This window comes from Callithrix jacchus, chromosome 6, assembly GCF_049354715.1.
Source record: "Callithrix jacchus isolate 240 chromosome 6, calJac240_pri, whole genome shotgun sequence".
Taxonomy (NCBI): Eukaryota; Metazoa; Chordata; class Mammalia; order Primates; family Cebidae; genus Callithrix; species Callithrix jacchus.
In genome coordinates this window covers 79,817,821-79,838,296 of record NC_133507.1, presented here as the reverse complement: position 1 = coordinate 79,838,296, position 20,476 = coordinate 79,817,821, and the positions used below count along the sequence as shown (strand labels likewise).

General features: G+C 38.4%; 1 long non-coding RNA gene across 5 annotated transcripts in view; it reads left to right on the top strand.

Annotated features, from left to right (window-relative positions):
* LOC118154590 (uncharacterized) overlaps positions 1 to 20,264 on the top strand; it is a 56,420-nt gene extending 36,156 nt beyond the window's left edge. For all 5 annotated transcript variants that reach the window (XR_013519343.1, XR_004744670.3, XR_004744671.3 and 2 more), the window contains 2 exons: positions 16,720 to 16,879; positions 17,489 to 20,264. This is a non-coding gene — a long non-coding RNA (uncharacterized LOC118154590). The remainder of the gene's footprint in view (positions 1 to 16,719; positions 16,880 to 17,488) is intronic.
* Positions 20,265 to 20,476: the final 212 nt, after the last annotated feature.

Below are 20,476 nucleotides of genomic sequence, written 5' to 3'. Positions count from 1 at the left end.
GCAAATAAAAATAAACAAAGAACAAAACATCAAAAGGGAAGTAGAATCTTACCTTAATAGGTAATGAATTATCAAGTGTATGCTACAAAGGAAAAAAAGGGGTACAGAACAATGCTGTTGAAAAAGCTTTATGTGATGATGAAAATGTCTACACCAATACTATTCAATACAGTAGCACTAGCCACATGTGGCTACTGAGTGCTTAAAATGTTTCTAATGTGAATAAATAACTGAGTTTTGCCTTTTCCTCTAATTTTAGTTAATTTACACTTAAATAGTTACTTTTGTCTATGTTTCTATCTTAGCCTGTCTTGAAAATAGCATTAAAGATGAGGAATACCAAATCCTTCTCTAAAATCTTTCACAATCTTATTGGCTGACCTTCACCAAATATCCCCTTTGTGTTCATTTTCCTGTCTTTAAAATGGTGCTTACAATTCATAGTCCCTAAGTAAAAACATCAATGACATAATATGACTTAAATATAAGCTGCTTCAATATAAATGTCCTATTGTTAGATTTCTAATCTAAGAGATAAAATACTCATAAGTTAATTTCAACTTGTATTGAATTACTTGGGGTAGCATAATTACAGAAATGATTGTGAAAATTCTCTCTGCTCAAAAAGCTTAAACAAACATAGAAAGATAGATGTTTATACTATTTCAATTAATTAATGGGACAATAAACTCTGATTGGGAGAGTGTATTAGTCCATCTTCACACTGACGATAAAGATGTACACAAGACTGGGTAATTTATATAGAAAAAAAGGTTTAATGGACTCAGCTCCATGTGTCTGGGAAGGCCTCATAATCATGGTGGAAGGCAAAAGGCATGTCTTACATGGTGGCAGACAAGAGAGAATGAGAGTCAAGTGAAAAGGGAAACCCCTTATAAAACCATCACATCTCATGAGACTTACTCACTGCCACAAGAACAGTATGAGGAAAACCACCCCATGATTCACTTATCTCCCACTGGGTCACTCCTATAACATGCGGGAATTATGGGAGCTATAATTAATGAGATTTGTGTGGGAACACAGAGCCAAACCATATCAGAGGGAATTGGGATATTGAAAGATAAAGTTGAATTGGCTCTGAGTGTGACAGAGCAGGAAGGCAGGCCTTTCTAAGCAAAAGAGCATGCCATGAATGCAGGCAGAGAGGGAAAGTCAGAGTGTTCAGTGCATGCTGAATTAGTCTGGTCTGGCTCTAGGGCAGCACATTGCTAGTTAGGACTGCTGGGAAACATAGGCTGATTCTTGAGAGGGCCTAAAATGCCCACTATGGACTTGTATTAATATCCTGGAGGCAATGGAGTAAAACTAGAGGGTTTTGGATAAATGAGAAACAAGATAAGATCTGTAATTTTGAAGAATAACTAGTGTCAGTGTCAATGGACTTGCAGAGAAAGATGTGCAGGGATAAAGACTAATTGGGAGAATATAGAAAGTCGTCAAGCAAAAGGTGGTAAGATTAACTAGGATCCTAATGAAGGATCAATAAAAGGGGAGCGTATAAGGATTAAGTAAAGTGCACAAAATCTGGTGACCAACCACATGTGAGTGTTTAGGGAAGAGAGCAAGACAAAGGTAACTAGGTTTTAAGTTTGGGTGGCTAAGTGATAACATTTATCAAACCAGGGAGCAAGGACAAGTCTGGGCTTGTTGATTTTGAAGCATTAGCTTGGCATCCATTTAGAGATTAACAAATAAATAAAGATATGAATGGGAGTCTTCCAACAGACATTAGGCCTGCATCAGAATCAACATATCCAAACCTGAGCAAGCATCTATTGGATGTCCAACTGGGTGTTGGAAATGCACATCTTGGACTTAACAGAGAGGCCAGAAATAGATTCACCTCAATAGAAATGATACTAAAAGCTGTAAAAACTTCAATGTTCTCTTCTTAACTAAAACTTCAGTTAAGAAGAGAACATTGTGTAGCTCACAAAAGAGGATAAGGGCAGGTCCTTGGGAGCAGGAGTCAGCAAGGGAGATGGAGAAGTAAAAACAGAATTTGAAGAACTCAGGAAGAAACTAACCAAGTCAAGAAAAGAACAGATTGTATATACTGGAATCTAAGCACCAATTAAAATGCAAATATAAAACATGTTATTAATTACTTTCTATAAATCACTTTCTACCTGAGCAGGTCCCAGAGTGGGACAAAGGTAAGGAAACCCTATGTAAACAGGGGCTGTTTGATAGAAAGACCAATGTCTAGGGGTAGGTAGGATTGAAGAAGCAATAGACACAGCAAAGGAGGTGTTTCCCGCAATGTGGGGTCTCATACAATTGAGGGGAAGATGGGAGTGGGGAGATGCTTTTACCGCTCACATCACATCCCTGGACCCACTTAACTGGGCAATTGAAACTCTGGGTGAGCCAATGTTAGTTATCAGCAATGGCAAGTAATCAACAAGCAGCTGTTTCTTTCTATCTGGACTCTGAGCAAGTAGCATCAACTCTCTGAATCTCGGTTTCCTCCCGTCTAAGAGGTTTAATTATAGGATTCATAGCTGTGAGGATTAAATAAGATGATGCATCCGGCACAACTGGGGGTTAATTAATACTAGTTCCCTTCCACTTTTGCCCCTCTTCATGGTTTTGTATCAGGCATGCCCAGCCAATGAGTGTTCTTAATGTGTTAGTGTATTGCAGTGTTGCCATGTTGGAAGAAATCTCAGGCCCCTGAAAAAGGATAATTTTATCTCATCTGAAGCAGGTTCAATAAATATTTTATTGCATAAATGAATAAACAATCACTGAATCAGTCAATCAATCCTGCTCATTTAGCTCCTTCATCCAGGTCCTGTACCCCTGAATCACCTCAGACTGCTTGGAAATCAGAAATTTTGGAGTTAGTTTCTCTCCATTCAGTTTGAAGCTTATCAATTCTAACTTTGGGGGCATACAACTTAAAAAGAGTGAAAGATAGCGAAAAAGGTAATTACCTACATCAGACAATTTAGAAATTAACCCATTTTTATCCCATATGGCAGCAGAGGTATTAATGTTCTTTCTCCAGGGTAACAGGAATAGGATGAGGTAGGGTCAGGACTGAGAATCTTTTCAAGAATATGCCTGAATGGTCACGTCATAGGGTCTGAATAATCTGTTGAGAAAAAGTATCCTTTATCTGAGTAATTTAAGTCAATATGTGTATGGTGGCTAGGGAGGAGAATTATGGGCTGGGTTAATCTGTCAGTCTGATCTATATTTTATCACTGAAAAGGAAATATAAATATAGTTTTAAGAAGCATGTTCAAAGCTTATATCAGAATTTGTGCTTCTCTATAATGAGTAAGAGAGTTCAAAATATATGCTTTACTTCAGAAAATTGCACATAAAGGGAGCTAAATGAGAAGGACTGATTGAATGATTCAGTGGTTAATTCATCCGTTTATGCAACAAAGTATTTGTTGAACCATACCATGTTCCACACTATTTACGAGGAGCTAGAAAAAAACTGTGGATTAGATAAACAGGATCCCTGTTTTCACAGCATGCAGTCTAGTAGGTAAGATGGGCACTGCCTAAGTAATTGTAAGTAAGATCAGTTTTATAAAGCATTAGAGGCCAGGTGTGGTGGCTCACGCCTGAAATCCCAGCACTTTGGGAGGCTGAGATAGGTGGATCACGAGGTCAAGAGATCTAGACCATCCTGGCCAACATGGTGAAATGCATCTCTACTAAAAATACAAAAATTAGCCGGGCATGGTGGCGCATGCCTGTGGTCCCAGCTACTCAGGAGGCTGAGGTGGAAGAATTGCTTGAACCCAGGAGGTGGAGGTTGCAGTGAGCTGAGATTGCACCACTGCATCCCAGCGTGGTGATAGAGCAAGACTCCATCTCAAAAAAAAAAAAAAGCATTAGAGACACACACAAGAAGGGACCCTTCACCTAATCATAGGAGTATATTAACAATAATAATAATGATTAGATATAATAGTTATACAATGTTTACTATGGATCAGGCACTGTTTAAAACGCTTTACATATATATCATTTTTTAAAATCTCCTTGTTAACACTGTGAAGTAAGTACTGTTATTACCTCCATTTAACAGATGAAGAAACTGAGTCCCAGAAAGGTTCAGTAACTTGTCCAAGTTCACATGGTCAGTATATGGCAAAGGCAAGATTTTAATACAGATGTGAGGCCCAAAGGCATGTGCACTTAGTAACTGCAATTTAGAAAAAAAGACATATCTAAGCAGTTTAAGAAATTGACCTGTTTCATCTTGTGTATTTAGGCCAGAAAGAGACACAGAGAAATCCATTTTTAACAGCCTGATTTATGAAAGCTGTTACTGACCAGCTACTTTGGCAACTATAGTTATAATACTTTTGACCTGTATTTTTATTGACTGCATCTAGTTTTAGTGTCTGTTTCCAACAGAAGCCTGATCAGGCCCAAACTAGTGTGTACCTTCCTAAGTCACATGGCCTGTGTTTGTTCTCATGGGAACAAGAACAACAAGAATCGTAGCTGTTGCTCAGAACACAAAAGAGAAGATAAGCCCAGACTGTGTGAACTGAACAGGCTTTTTCACAGCCTTTCCCACACTTGCTGGTATCAAAGAGGTGATGCAACCTGAGGTTCAAGCATGATATCAACGCCCAGCTGATGCTGTATGAATTAACACCCACTCTTCTGTGGACACTGGAATAGATGCTTTTCATGCTCACATTACATCCCTGGACCCACTTCTGAATCCTGTGCAGTTATGTGGACATTTCCAGTTAGGCTTTTTGCCCTTCTGCTGCAGGGCTTTCATCGAAGTCAGGACAGCCTATTCAGCTCAGAAAGCGAGTGTGGGGGAGCTTTGCAGTGAAAGCTAAGCTTCCAGGGGTGACTCTCAATCCATGAGGGCTGGAGGTACAATGTTATTTTAGTCTGCACAGTTAAGCCACAAAAGATGAAGCATGAAGACAGAAAAGCAAATATTAGGACAAAACACATAATCATCCAAAAATTGGATGATGCCAGGGAAAGGAATGAGAAATAGAACAATATGTATTTTGTCATTGCTCATAGGAAGGAATTAACAGTCTTTCAAAAGAAATAGAGGATTAAGTATGTTGTATAATGGCAATCATACAGAAAAAATATGAAAACCTTTTAAGTTATAAGAATTAAGATAGCCACAAAGCAAAGAAAATGCAGATCTTATAGAAAACCATACAAAGTAAGAATAAAAACTGAGATGAAGGTGGTATAAAATATTGTATACTCTTAAGATCAAACATTATTTTCACATTAATATATTAATAGACAAATTTGCCCATTCAAAACAAAAATGATTTTTGGGGAAATTATAAAGCTAAATTTAATTGTAGGTTTTACACAATAGATACTTAAAAATGATTAAGAAAAGTTGGGAATGAAAATATGGGAAAGTGCATGTAAGGAAAATGCAAGCAAACAGTTAGAAAAGCAGGGGTTATGACCTTAGTATTAGAAAAAGTAAATACAGAGAAAAAGGCATTAGATTATAGAATTATTGTCAGATTAGTAAAGAATGAAATCTACAATGGTGTTTAGCAATTAGGAATAGCCATACACCAAATAATGAAGCATGAATAATCAGAAAGTAAATAGTACAAGAAACATAAAGAAAAAAGAAGAATCACACTATGAGAAAGAGACTCTCACTTACTATTTGTATTAGTCTGTTCTCACATTACCACAAAGAAATACCAGAGACTGGGTTGTTTCTAAGGAAAATAGGTTTAATTGGCTCATGGTTCCACTGGCTGTATAGGAAACATAGTGGCTTCTGCTCCTGGGCAAGCTTAGGGAGCTTTTACTCATGACAGAAGGCAAAGTAGGAGCATACACACCTCACATGGTAGGAGCAGGAGGAACAGAGAGAAGAGGGAGGTGCTACCTACATTTGAACAACCAGATCTTGTGATAACTCAGTAACTCACTCACCATCACAAGTACACCACCAAGGGGATGATGCTAAACCATTCATGAAGGATCCATTTCATGAATCTAATAACCTCCTACTAGGCCCCACCTCCAACACTGAGGATTACAATTTGACATGATATTTGGGCAAGGACACAGGTCTAAAGCACATTCTGCCCCTGGCCCCTCCCAAACCTCATGTCCTTCCCAGATTGCAAAATACAATCATGCCTTCCCAACAATCCCCCAAAGTCTTTTTTAATTTTTTAATTTTTTTTAATTAAGCCTAGTACCTATTATGTTTTTTTGATCCTCTCCCACCCTCCACCCTCTGAAAGGCCCTACCTAGTGTATGTTGTTCCCCTCTATGTGTCCCCTCTATGTGTCCATGTGTTCTCATCATTTGGCTTCCACCTGTAAGTGAGAATATGTGAAATGTGCTTGCCAACTCATGTGTTGGTTCATTAAGGATTATAGCCTCCAGCTCCATCTATGTTCCCCCAAAAGACACGATCTTATTCTTTTTATGGCTGCATAGTATTCCATGGTGTATGTTGTACAACATTTTCTTCATCCAGTCTATCATTGATGGGCATTTAGGTTGATTCCATGTCTTTGTAAAGCCACAATTTTTTATCTTTATTTTTTTTTTAAAGAAAGAGAAAGAGAAAAGGGGGAGAGAGAACAGGAGTCTTGCTCTATTACCCAGGCTGTAATGCAATCTAAAAGTAGTATTAAAAACCTCTTTTATGCTGATAATTGTGCTTAACAGCAGAGACAGGAAAGAATAAGGAAAGAAAATAACAAACAAACAGCCAACCAATATTTCATTTAAGTCTGTGAAATGCTATGCAAATGCTGAAGAGTGATTTACTTCCAATTATGTGGTCACTTTCAAAATAGGTGTAATGTGATACTGAGAAAAATGTATGTTCTGTGGACCTGGGGTGAAGAATTCTATAAATATTCACTGAGTTTACTTGTTTCAGGTCTGAGTTCAAATCATAGATGTCCCTGTTAATTTTCTATCTCATTGACCTGTCGAATATTAACAATGTGGTGTCAAGTCTCCTGCTATTATTGTGCAGGAGTTCAAGTATCTTTATAAGTCATTGAAAACCTGTCTTAGGTATCTGGGTGCTCCTATATTGGGTGCATATATGTTTATGATCATTGACTCCTATTGTTGAATTGATCCATCTATCATCATGTAATGTCCTTCTTTGTTTCCTTTAGTCTCTGTTACTATTAAAGTCTATTCCATCAGAGAAAAAACTTACAACTCCTGTTTGTTTTGATTTTTTTCTCTCCATTTGATTGGTGAGTCTTCCTCCAACCTTTTGTTTTGAGTCTGTGTGTCCTTGTTTATGAGATGGATCTGGATACAGCAAACTGATGGGTTATGACTTTTTATTCAGTTTGCATGTCTGTGTCTTTGATTGGGGCATTTAATCCATTTAAATTTAGGATTAATATTGATATTTGTGAATTTAATATTGCCATTTAATGCCAGCTAACTATTTTGCCCATTAGTTGATATAGATTCTTCATTATGGAGATACTCTTTACCTTTTGGTAAGTTTTTGGGATGACTGATACTGGTTGCTCCTTTCTGTGCGTAGTGCTTCTTTCAGAAGCTCTTGTAAAGCAGGCCTGGTGGTGATGAAATCTCTGAGTGCTTGCTTGCTTGCAAAAAATTTTATTTTTCCTTCATTTATAAAGCTTAGTTTGGCTGGATATGAGATTCTGGGTTGAAAATTCTTTTCTTTGAGGATATTGAATATCAATCCCCACTCTCTTCTAGTTTGTAGGGTTTCTGCTGAGATATCTGCTGTAAATCTGATAGGCTTCCCTTTACGGGTAACCTGACCTTTCTCTCTAGCTGCCCTTATAATTTTCTCCTTTATTTCAACCCTGGTGAATCTAACGATTATATGTCTTGGGGTTGCTCTACTTAAGGAATATCTTTGTGGTGTTCTCTGTATTGCCTGGAGTTGAGTATTGTCCTGCCTTACTAGGTTAGAAAAGTTTTCCTGAATAATATCCTGAAGAATATTTTCCAACTTGGATTCATTCTCTTCATGACATTCAGGTACACCTATCAAATGTAAATTAGGTCTTTTCACATAGTCCCATATTTCTTGGAGACTCCACTCATTCCTTTTTACTTTTTCTTCTCTAATCTTGTCTTCTTGTTTCATTTCGTTAAGTTGGTCTTCGACCTCTGATATCCTTTCTTCTGCTTGATCGATTCGAGTGTTAAGACCTGTGCATACTTCACAGAGTTCTCATATTGTATTCTTCAGTTCCATTAATTCATTTATATTCCTCTCTAAATTGTCTATTCTCATTAGGATTTCGTCAAACCTTTCTTCAAGGTTCTTAGTTTCTTTACATTGGGCTAGAACATGGTCTTTTAACTCACAGAAATTTCTTATTATCCACTTTCTGAAGCCTAGTTCTGTTAATGGAACGCACTTGTTCTCCATCAGGCCTTGTTCCCTTGTTGATGAGGAACTGTGATCCTGTGTAGAGGGAGAGGCATTCTGATTTTGGGTTTTCTCAGCCTTTTTATGCTGGTTTCTTCCCATCATTGTAAATTTATCCACCTGTCATCTTTGTAATTACCAACTTTCAAATTAGGTCTCTGAGTGGACGTCCAATTAATTAATTCCAGCGCTGGAATCTGAGCAACCCACTGTGCCGGCCAAAACAGTGGTGTTAAGACTGATACTGCTCTTCTGCCTGGGAATCTCTGGTCTGGCTTTCTTCTTGAGTTCATAATAGGCGACTCTGCCTTCCCGGAGCTCCAAACGTCAGTCAGAAGGGGAACCAGTCCCGTTTACTCTGCACCAAGAGCTGCCACACTGAGGCACCAGCAAAACTGCCACGCTGGCCACAAGAGTCGCACTGGTGACCCATGAGGCTCCTCCGCTGGGAATTTTCTGGTCCGTGAGCAACAAAAATTCGTCTGAAAGTGTGGCGTCCTCTCATTCTCTGCGCTTTCACTGGGAGCTACAATCCTGAGCTGTTAGCGATCAGCCATCTTTGATCAATCCCTCAAAGTCTTAACTCATTCCGGTGCCAACTCACAGGGCCACAGTTTAAAGTCTCACCTGAGACAAGGCTAGTCCCTTCTGTCTATGAGCCTGTAAAATCAAAAAATAAGTTACTCCCAAGATGCAATGGAGGTACAAGCAATTGGGTAAATATTCCTGTTTCAAAAGGAAGAAATCAACCAAATGAAATGTGCTACAGGCCTCATGCAGGTCCTAAACCCAGCATGGCAGTCATTAAAAGTCCAAAATAATCTACTTTGGCTTCATGACCCACATCCAGGGCACTCTGGTGCAAGGGTTAGGCTCCCAAGGCCTTGGGCAGCTCTGCCACTGTGGTTTTGCAGGGTTCTATCCCCACATGTGTTCTGAGAGCTGACATTGTGTGCCTGTAACATTTTCAGGCGCAGGGTGCAAGCTGCCAGTCTTTCTACCATTCTAGGGGCTGGAGATGGTGGTGTGAGAAGTGGAACTTCTCACAGTTCTACTAGGCACTTTCCTAGTAAAGATTCTCCATATGGGCTCCACCCCTACAGCAGCATCTGCCTGGACATCCAGGCTTTTCCATACATCCTCTGAAATTTAGATGAAGGCTACCAAGCCTCAGCTCTTGGACTCTGTGCACCCACAGGCTTAACACCACATGGAAGCCACCAAGGCTTATGGATTGCACTCTGTGAAGCAGTGGCCCAAACTGCATCTGGGCCCATTTGGACCATGGCTAAAGTGGCTGAGATGAAGGGAACAGTGTCCTGAGGCTGCACAGGGAGGCAGGGCCCTGGGCCTGGTGTATAAAACCATTATTGGCTCCCAGGTCTTTTGGCCTAGGATGGAAGGGGCTGCCACGAAGGTCTCTGAAATGCCTTTGAGGCCTTTTTCCCATTTTCTTGGGTATTAGCACTTAGCTTCTTCTTTTAACTTATGCAAATTTCTGCAGCCTGTTTGAATTCCTCAACTGGAAATGGGCTTTTCCTTTCTACCACATGGCCAGGCTACAAATTTTCTGAACTTTTAAGCCCTGCTTCCCTTTTAAATGTAAGTTCCAGTTTTAGGTTATTTATTTGCTTACACATTGACCATAGGTTGTGAGAGACTGCCAGGCCACATCTTGAATGCTTTGCTGCTTAGAAATTTCTTCTGCCAGATACCCTAAATCATTGCTCTCAGAAGTGCCACAGATCCCTAGAGCAGGGACACAATTCAGCTAGGCTCTTTGGTAACACATAGCAAAAGTGACCTTTACTCCAATTCCCAATAACTTTCTGATGTCCATCTGAGACCTCCTCATCCTGAACTTCATTGTCCACGTCACTGTCAGCATTTTGGTCACAACCATTCTACAAGTCTCTAAGAAGTTCCAAATTTTCCCTCACCTCCCTATCTTCTTCTGAACTCTTCACACTTTTCCAACCTCTGCCCATTACCCAGTTTCAAAGCTGCTTCATTTTCAGGTGTTTTTATAACAATACCCCACTTCTCAGTATGAATTTTCTGTATTAGTTACTTCTCACATTGCTATAAAGAAATACCAGAGTCTGGGTTATTTATAAGGAAAATGGGCCCAAAGTTGCACAGCCTTTATAGGAAAGATAGTGGCTTCCACTTCTGGGGAGGCCTCAGGGAGCTTTTACTCGTGGCAGAAGGCAAAGCAAGAGCAGGCAAGTCTTACATGGTGGAAGCAGAAGAAAGAGGTGGGGGCAGATGCTACTCACTTTTAAACAACTAGATCTTGTGATAACTCGATAACTCACTCACTCACTATCAACACCAAGGGGATGATGCTAAACCATTCATGAAGAATCCATGCCATGAATCCAGTCCCCTCCTACCAGGCCCCACCTCCAACACTGACAATTACAAATTTACATGATATTTGGGTGGGGACATAGACTTAAACCATATCACTATCAATTTATGCCTAATCAAGTTTAAAAAATAAGGATATAGGAGACCTAACTAACATAATTAATAAGGCTGTTCTACTTAATTTCCTACTCTGAAGGCAGAACATGTTTTCAGCTACCCATGGAATCACAATCTTGGCCACAAAAAAACTTGCTAAATCCTAAAAATAAATAATAATAAAGGTGATAATCTCTGAACTATGTATTACACTAAAATTAATGTAGTAGAAGTTAAAAATAAAAATACCATGCTACCTCTAAATTAGAAGAAACTTTTTTTTAAATACTCTTGGGTCAAAGATTCAAATACATATTAGCACTATGGATTTGATTAGACAGGTACTTGGAAGAAAATACCTAGCATGAAAATCTTACATAAATAAAAAATAATACAAATAGTTGAATGAAACATTCAAATTAAAATGTTAGAGAAAAAACCTACAACAATTCTAATAAATGTAGAAATAATTAATGAGATAAATATGTATTAAAAATAATTAGCTAACACAATTACAAAATTGATAACCAAATTTCTGCATGATTTTCCTAAAAAATTAGCTAACCTAATTATGAAAAAAAGGACAATGTAAAACTACTTAAACAAAAAATTACAATATGAGAATTTCCCAAAAGTGTATTGAAAGAAACTGAGGACATAGGTCAGCTCAGTATTTTGCAAGTAAGTTTGAAGAAGTTATCAGAATAATGGCCATTCAAAATTATCATGTACTAATCCCTCATATTTGTAAATGTACCTTATTTGGGACAAGTGTCTTTACAGATGTGATTAAGCTAAAGATTTCAAGATGAGATCACCCCATATTATCCAGATGGCCCCTATATACAATGACAAGTGTCCTTTTAAAAAAGAAACAAAAGAGGAGAGGGCAGTGTGATCACAGAGGAAGAGACTGGACTTATGTGGCCACAAGCCAAGGACCATCTAGAGCCACCAGAAGCTGGGAGAAGCATGGTACAGAACCTCAACTAAAGCCTTCCAACAGAACAGGGTAGTTCCGACATCATGGTTTCAGATTGCTGGCCACCAGAACTGTGAGAGTGAATTTCTGTGGTTTTAAGCCTTCTAGTTAGTAGTAATTTGTTACATCAGCCCAGGAAATTAGTAACAGAATGGAATACATGAATCTTAAGTGCACAATTCTCCACATATTTTTATTGTAAAGTGTTGTATCTATCAGTTCCATTTCCTTTTGTCCGTGCTAACTCCTGTCCCCAGAGTCTCATCTTCTAGCTCGTTTATAGCACATGCAAAGGCCCTGAGGCCAGAAAGAAAATAGCCTGTTCAGTGTTGAACAGTGAGAACACATGGACACAGGGAGGGGAGCATCACACACTGGGGTCTGTTGGGGGGAAATAGGGGAGGGACAGCGGGGGGTGGGGAGTTGGGAGAGATAGCATGGGGAGAAATGCCAGATATAGGTAAAGGGGATGAAGGCAGCAAATCACGCTGCCATCTGTGTACCTATGCAACAATCTTGCATGTTCTTCCCATGTACCCCAAAATCTAAAATGCAATTAAAAAAAAGGAAAAAGAAAGAAAAAAAATTGCCTGTTCAAGAAACTGAAAAAAGACCAGCATCTCCAGAGCATGGTAAATAGGAGAGTGGGTGGCGCCTGATAAAGCTTGTTCCTGGCAAAAGACAATTCCCAGTGTAAGAGATATTCTGGTACCAGATATTAAGTTGATATGTACTAACTCATCTATGCACTCATCATCTGATGTGGTTGCTCAAGGTCTGGCTGAGTTAGATAATAAAAAATTAGAGGATAACATAAAAATGAAAAAAGAAAGGACAAATTAGTAAAGCAGAAAGACCTTTATAACAAGAGTAGTTACATTGACTTCAAATACTTCAACCCAAGAATGAATGAATTTAAACAAACACATACGACACATAAAAGATTGGTGCCACAGCTGTGCTATTTCATAGACAGTGACAGTGATTTCAACATATCAACCTGCTCAGTATGTTCAAATAAAATAAAAGGACTTAGAGTAAATGATTTCTTCTGCCTATATTTATTTCTTTGTTTGGCTGTTTGCATTACTATACACTCAATATTTTCGTCATGGATTATTAAAAGAAATCATAAACAGCTGCTGCCGGCTGCAAGATTATTTGTTTGAAGTACCGTGTCACTCCTCTTAAAACACACACAATTACATATACACATACTTACACACACATTCACAAGCACTCACCCACAGTCAAGTAGGCAGTGATGAAAAATGTTCAATCAGAAATAATGTGCATCCCACCTTCCCTCTGACTTCAAGATAAATACATCAAGTCTTGAAAGGGCAAAGATTTAACAACTGTTTTCATCTCCTTCTTTTTTATCTCCTTAAAATAATGGATACTCTTAGTTTGAGATTTTTGTTGAACCTGCAAGTGCATCAAGTCTACTTCCAGATTAAATCCCCAATATCATTTTTTCATGTCTTCACCTGCTTTTTTCCTTTTTTTTTTTTTTTTTTTTTTTTTTGAGATAGAGTCTCACTCTGTCACCAGACCCCAGGCTGGAGTCCAGTGGTGGGATCTTGGCTCACTGCAACCTCTGCCTCCCAGGTTCAAGCAATTCTTCTACCTCAGCCTCCCAAGTAGCTAGGACTACAGGCACATGCCAGCACCCCCAGCTAATTTTTGTATTTTTTAGTAGAGACGGGGTCTTCACCTGCTTTTATGGGTTAGCACAATCTTGCTCTAAGCAGTTACTTAATGAGATATATGGTAATATATTTGGTACAGACTACTTTGCCTACATAACTACTCAGGTGTAACTATTTTCCTCTTCTAATAAGAACTTCCACTCTTCAGATCCAAGCATTTCAGATCAACGTTGTCTTCTGTTTTCTAGAAAGCTAAGACATAATTCAAGGAAATTCTGTTGTTTATTTATTATAATACTCTTATCATCTGCAGGTGTATTTGGAAAACTGCAACTCTTTCCCTTCAGTTCAGCTTGGTTTAGATTACAGAAGTATCTGGGAGCATAAGAAAAACGAACAACCCCATTTAAAAGTGGGCAAAGGACATGAACAGACATTTCTCAAAAGAAGACATACATGCAGTCAACAAGCCTATGAATAAAGCTCAATATTACTTATCATTAGAGAAATGCAAATCAAACCCAGGGATGATTTGCATTTCTCTAATGCAAATGGATGCATTAGGATGAGATACCATCTCACACCAGTTGGAACAGCTATTATTAAGAAGTCAAAAAATAACAGATGTTGCCAAGGTAGCAGAGAAAAGGGAACACTCATACATAGTTGGTGGGAATGTAAATTGGTTCAACCATTGTGGAAAACAGTATGGTGATTCTTCAAAGAGGTAGGAGCAGAACTGCCATTTGACCTAGCAATCCCATTACTGGGATATGTGCCCAGAAGAATATAAATCATTCTCCCATAAAGACACATGCATGTGAATGTTCATTGCAGCAATATTCATGATAGGAAAGACATGGAATCCACCTAAATGCCCATCAATGACAGACTGCATTAAAAAATGTGGTACATATACACCATGGAATATTATGCACCCATAAAAGAGAATGAGATCATGTCTTTTGCTGGAACATGGATAGAGCTGGAGGCTATTATTCTTAGCAAACTAAAGGGTGAAGAGAAAACCAAATACTGTATGTCCTCATTTATAAGTGGGAGCTAAATGATAAGAACTGATGAGCACAAGAAAACAACAGACACTGAGGTCTGCTTGAGAGGGGAAGGTGGGAGGAGGGAGAACAGCAGAAAAGATCAGATTAGATACTGGGCTTAATACCTGAGTGATGAAGTAACCTGTATAACAAACCACCATGACACATGTTGACCTATGTAACAAACCTTTATATGTAACCTCAAACCTAAAATAAAAGTGTGAAAAAAGGAATTTACTGTAGTTAAATTATATAGGATATTTCACACAACATTCATCTTCATCTCCTTACTTCTGATATAATTTTATAAGGAGTTGGGGAGGCATCATTATCACATTTGACAAATGAGAAGTGTGATCAACATTGAAGTGAATCAACACATGCTGAAGTGGGTTGGGAGAGAGCCTGGAGAATTGGGTGCCCTCACTCCTCCCCTGGGCCTTTCTCCATGAATCATGAACCTCTGCCTTCAGTGCTCACATCAACTGCCCAGGGAAATATGACTATGCTCATTTCACCTCTCAAGAAACTGTTCAGGAGGCACAAGACCCTTCACAAATGAGTGATTCTTCAATAAGAAAAAATATGTATGATAAAATTGACATCTCATTTGAGTATTTGTGAATGCTTTTCATGTTCAAGGAGATTTTCCAGGCACTGGGAATGGAGTAAGGGGTAAACAGGTGCAATTTCAAGCCTAAAAGAAATCAGAAGCTTGTAGGAAAATAGGCAATGAATTCACAATCACCCCAATAATTGCATAATGAAAAGTATTTGGGGATTCTTTCGAAGACAGGCACAGATTTTACAAGTAAGTATCTGAAATCAAGTCAGTTAGGGGAAAACTCCTTGAAGACAGGACATTTAATTTGAAAGCTGAAGGCCAGCAAGTTGGAATACGGCATTTTAGACAGCACATGTAAAAGCTCTGAGGCAAGAAAGAAAGTGGTACTTTCAAAATGCTAGAGGAAGGTCAGTATGTTGACAGCATGGTCAACAGGGGTGTAGGTCATGCCTCATGAGGCTTCAGAGGTAGACCAAGGCCAGTTCATAGAGCCTTGTGGGTTTGCTAAGAATTTTGGACATTTCTGAAGTAAAATGGGAAGGCACTAAACAGTTTTATGTAGAGGATTATGCCCTAACTTCTCACAGTACTGTAGCTGGTTGTTATAGAGAAGGATAGAAGTTGAAAGGTGAGTTAGGAAGCTCAAACCAGAAATTTGATAAATAATTGATTGATATGCTTTGTCTCTATAGAATTCCCACCCTAATCTCACCTTGAATTGTCATAATCCCAAGTGTCAAGGGCGGGACCAGGTGGAGATAATTAAATCACAGGGGCTGTTCCCCAATACTGTTCTCATGATAGTGAGTGAGTTCTCACATCTGATGATTTTATAAGGGGCTTCCCTCTTTGCTAGGCACTCATTCTCTCTCCTGCCTCCCTGTGAAGAGGTGCCTTCTGCCATGATTATAAGTTTCTTAAGGCCTCCCCAGCCATGTGGAACTATGAGTCAATTGAACTTCTTTTCTTTAAAAATTACCCAGTCTTTATAGTTCTTTATAGCAGCGTGAGAACAAACCAACACACTGGTAAATTCTTTCTTCTTTTCCTGGATGACTTAATCTTATTTTGCTAACTTTCATAATCTGAGATCTCAGGAAACGCTGCCACATAAATAGCTATTCTATTCTTTATCTAAAGTTAATTTCTTATTCATGTTATTACTCTAGAAAGTGTAAGTGCCTTCCTTATATATGTGATTTATGCAGAGACATTTTGGCTGTTAGAAATGATATCAGGAAAATATCCATTTTCCAGAATTTTTGGTTAACAAAAGCAATGTAGGACTCACATTTTTGCAGGGTTCACAACTATCTCTACCACAGTTCTCAGGAGGCTCTCTCGTAACTTTGATTCCAGATCAGTGACAAAGATGACAGAAATTGTTGCTATTGTAGCTCATTTACACACAAGATGAAGCCAGCGGGACAGATGTTCCGAAAAAGAATAAAATGCAATTTAAGAAAATAACTCTCTTTGAACTTAGAAAATGACATGGAGGAAATTTGGGTCCTGATTTCAAGAGGTAGGGTTTGTGAAAAGTAATAATTTTATACCCACCCCACTCCTTTCTTCCTAGTTGAACTGATGAATGCTCCAAGATGTACAGCATTTGTACTGATTCTACATTGATCTTTTTCTGCATTGGGTCTGACTTAAGGGAATCTGACAGCACTGGGCCAAAAAATGAGTAACATTTATTAGTCCCTTGGTTACTGAACAAGCAGAGACAAAGTCAGGTAAGACATTCTGTTCACATGCAATAAAAATCAAACGTGGATTTCTCTGGAAATACTTGCGACTTATAGAACTTAGGCATTAAAAAGGTGCAACATGACTGTTCTTCTCTATAAAGGAACGATATTTAAATTGAGACAGTGGAGAAGTGCACATTATACAGATACCTCTTCCATCCCATCTAGAAAACAATTCTTGCCTTTTTTCTTTAATTGGCACAGACACAGAAGAGGAGCAGTGTGTCTGTTTGTTTGCTTTCCAAATGTTTAAATGTCACTCAGAGAAAGTCTTTCCTATATTTCTATGATACTTGTCTTATCACCGGAATTCAAGTCTACAATCTCTTATCCACTATTCCAAAGTTGAAAATTCTGAATCTGTAAATGTTTTTGCAATTTTGGCTCCAAAGCTCTTTGAGTGGCAAAATCTGCCTTAATCTGATGTGAGCCTATTTATAGAGTTTATTCTACTAAGAAAGAATATTTATTTCACTATATAAATTTTAATATATTTATTGTGTGGTACAGCCCCATGGCTGTATATGCAGAATATTTAGAATATACATTGTATTTCCTTTCTAAAATCTAAAATATTTTGAATTTTCACCTAAGGGTTTTGGTAAAGGAATGTGGACCCATGCCACAAAGCAAAGAAAATTCAGCTCACTGAGTCTGACTACCTCGAGGCTTCTATCACTGTGGGCAAGTGTTGAAAGACTTGTCATATTGGGAAATAAAGTCCTTGTCCAAATGACCCGATGAATCACTTCCTTCCTTTTTGGCCAGTGTGGTCTGTTCATGGGTCACTGAAGACAGAAGTCAAGGAATCACTGTGTTTTAGGACAGATGTGCTGATCTAAATTTTAGATCCTAAAATATGCTATGTTGGCTCAGCGGCATTGCCTGGTAACAAAGACAATTACAATGAGGATTTATTTATTCCATAAATATTTACTGAGCGCCTATTATGAAATGTCAAACATGTTGTAACAGAAAAAGAACTCAGCTACAAGTCAGGAGCCCTGGGTTCAAATTGATTTAGTGACGTAACTCTTGTATAAAGTTTGGCAAGTCACTTTACTTCTCTTTCTCTCTAGATACTCACATTAACTAAATTTATTAATATACTCGAAAGCACATTTGTGTATTTTATTGAGCTTCTGTGCTAAATGCCTTAGATGTACCATATAGAGAATTTTTATGTCCAAATAAGATTGGTGGGCATACTAGGATGGCTAAAACACTCACCCTCCAAGAGCAAACTGATAGGCAGCACCAAAATAGTTTCGGAAGATAGGCTGCTCTGAGTCCTTGCAAGGAAAATATGGAAGGGGGAAGGGAGAAAGAAGCATCTGAAAGGAATTTCATCTAAAACAGCTGCCTTGCTAAGTCCCTGTTTCAAATTGCCTGTTAGCTGATCTGACTTAAGACTTTTTTTTTAATCAAGAAACAAAATCTGTGGGGTTTGCTAGTTCAATTCATTTGCACATTTCTCACAGCTACATATGGCAGGACTGGAATGATCAAATTTCTTTCAGCTTTATCATAAATCACAGAGATTCCAATGTGTCCTTCACAGCTTTAAGTTTTCAAAACCATCATGACTAATGAAATATTTATTCTGAGACCTACAGCCTCTCTCGCATTGAGTCACGTTCCTTAGAGGAGAGACTTTGACAAAGAGCCCATCAAAAAAGCAGCTGGGGGCCGCGACCCTGGCCCCACTACCATCCTCCACTTTCGGCCTTCGCATCTGCCACCTTCAGGTTACCAAATGGCATGTCTCATAAACTGTGAGCACCGGCGTTTTCTCAACTCGACAGCTTTCAGTTGGAAACTAATCAAACTTTAAGGATTCAACTTAAGAGCAAAAAGTGGCTTTTTCAAGGTTTTATTACTTTGTAAAATTTATTAGGTTACAAATCAAGTTAATTTAAAAAGGGGACCTAGTTATTTTTACTAGTTTAAAAGTTTTCACTGTTATATAAAGTCAAACAACCAAAATCAGGTAAATTTCCTTACAAATTGGCTGTCGCCCAAGAGTTTACAGAAAAACTAGGATGAACCCATTTTCTGCAAAAGCAACAATGATGCAAATAATGAAGAGGCTGGGCTCACACAGAAAGATAATCCTTACTCGTTGAGATTGCTGACCAAATATAGAAAGGCATTTGCTAAGATCCTATGGAGATTTCTTCCATGCTCCTTTGCAACGTTTCTTGGCTATTCCTCTCATGAAGAAGTGAAATCCATTTCTCCTCCTCTTATCTGATCTGGCTGTATGGCCAGCTTTCACCAACATAATGGGACAAGAGTGGCAGTGCCAGTTCTTGCCCAGGTTTTAAAAGGTCTTACAAATTTGCTTTTACTCTCTTGCAACATGGACTGAGATTGCCATGTCCCGTAGCTGGCCCAACCCCCCTGAGGATGAGAGCCCATTGAGAAGAGAGCCTAAGTGCCCCAACCAGCAAGACAAGTGAGTGAAGCCATCTTGTTCCTTCTGGCCAGGATGACATTCTAGCAAAATGCAACCATGCAGGTCAGCCCAGGTAAAACCAGCAGAAAAGTTACCCATCAGCTCACAAAATCATGAGAAATAAATCATCGTGGTTTATGCTTCTATGTTCTAGGGATACCTGCATTCTAGTTTTGGCCTTGCCACTCATCAGTTGTTTACATTTGATTCTATGCACTTTATGTCACATCTCAAAGGTAGAAACATGAACTACATAAAAACTAAAGTCCCTTCTTATTTCTCTGTTATGGAAACTTTCACCAAATCTGCAAACTTGAATCCATTCTTGATGGCATAAAGCTGTAAAGGTTCAATAACAATAACCAGCAAGAAAAATCTTAAAGATAGACATTGGTAGCTCCTGTTGTGATGGGATAACAAGCATCTCAAAAAAACATGCTGGCAAACACATAAAGTAATTGTTGCATGCATCATCGATACATAAATTAGAAATTCATGCTTTTGGGAAAAGTAAAGAACTTGGGCAGACAAAGTATAGAAGAAATAGATTCTGTTTGAACAAGAATTGTTCTGCTTCATTTTCTATCATTGTGGCTCAAGAGCATTTTGCAAATGAGTGTGGGTAGTTAGCTGTTACCATGGGTCAGGTGCATACACTACGCGTAAGTCAACTGTCAGGAGCCGAAATGAGTCCATCTGCTCCCTTTAAAATCTGTGCAGGAATACTCCTAAATCAGAAAGAAGGTCAATACTGAATCTTTGTAATTGTTTTAACAAATGTATAGGCTAAAGGTTTTTTAAAAAATTAAAATAATACAGAACTATATAGGTTACAAAGTAAACACCACATTTTACTTTCTGTGTTGCTCTCTTCTCACTCTGCCTCCTTCATAGAGCCTCCGCAAATCATAATTAATGGAAATTTTGTTCACGCTTTAGTGTATATGTTTATACACGGAAATATGTATGAATAGATTTTTTATAAATAAAATTATGCTATAAAACAATCTTACCCAGTTACTCATTTCTGCTTTTTTTGTGAGCCCACAACATTATCTCTTGCAGATATTCTGCATAATTGGTGATTTCTGACTGCCTGCTGAAATTCTTTCTTGATACTTGTG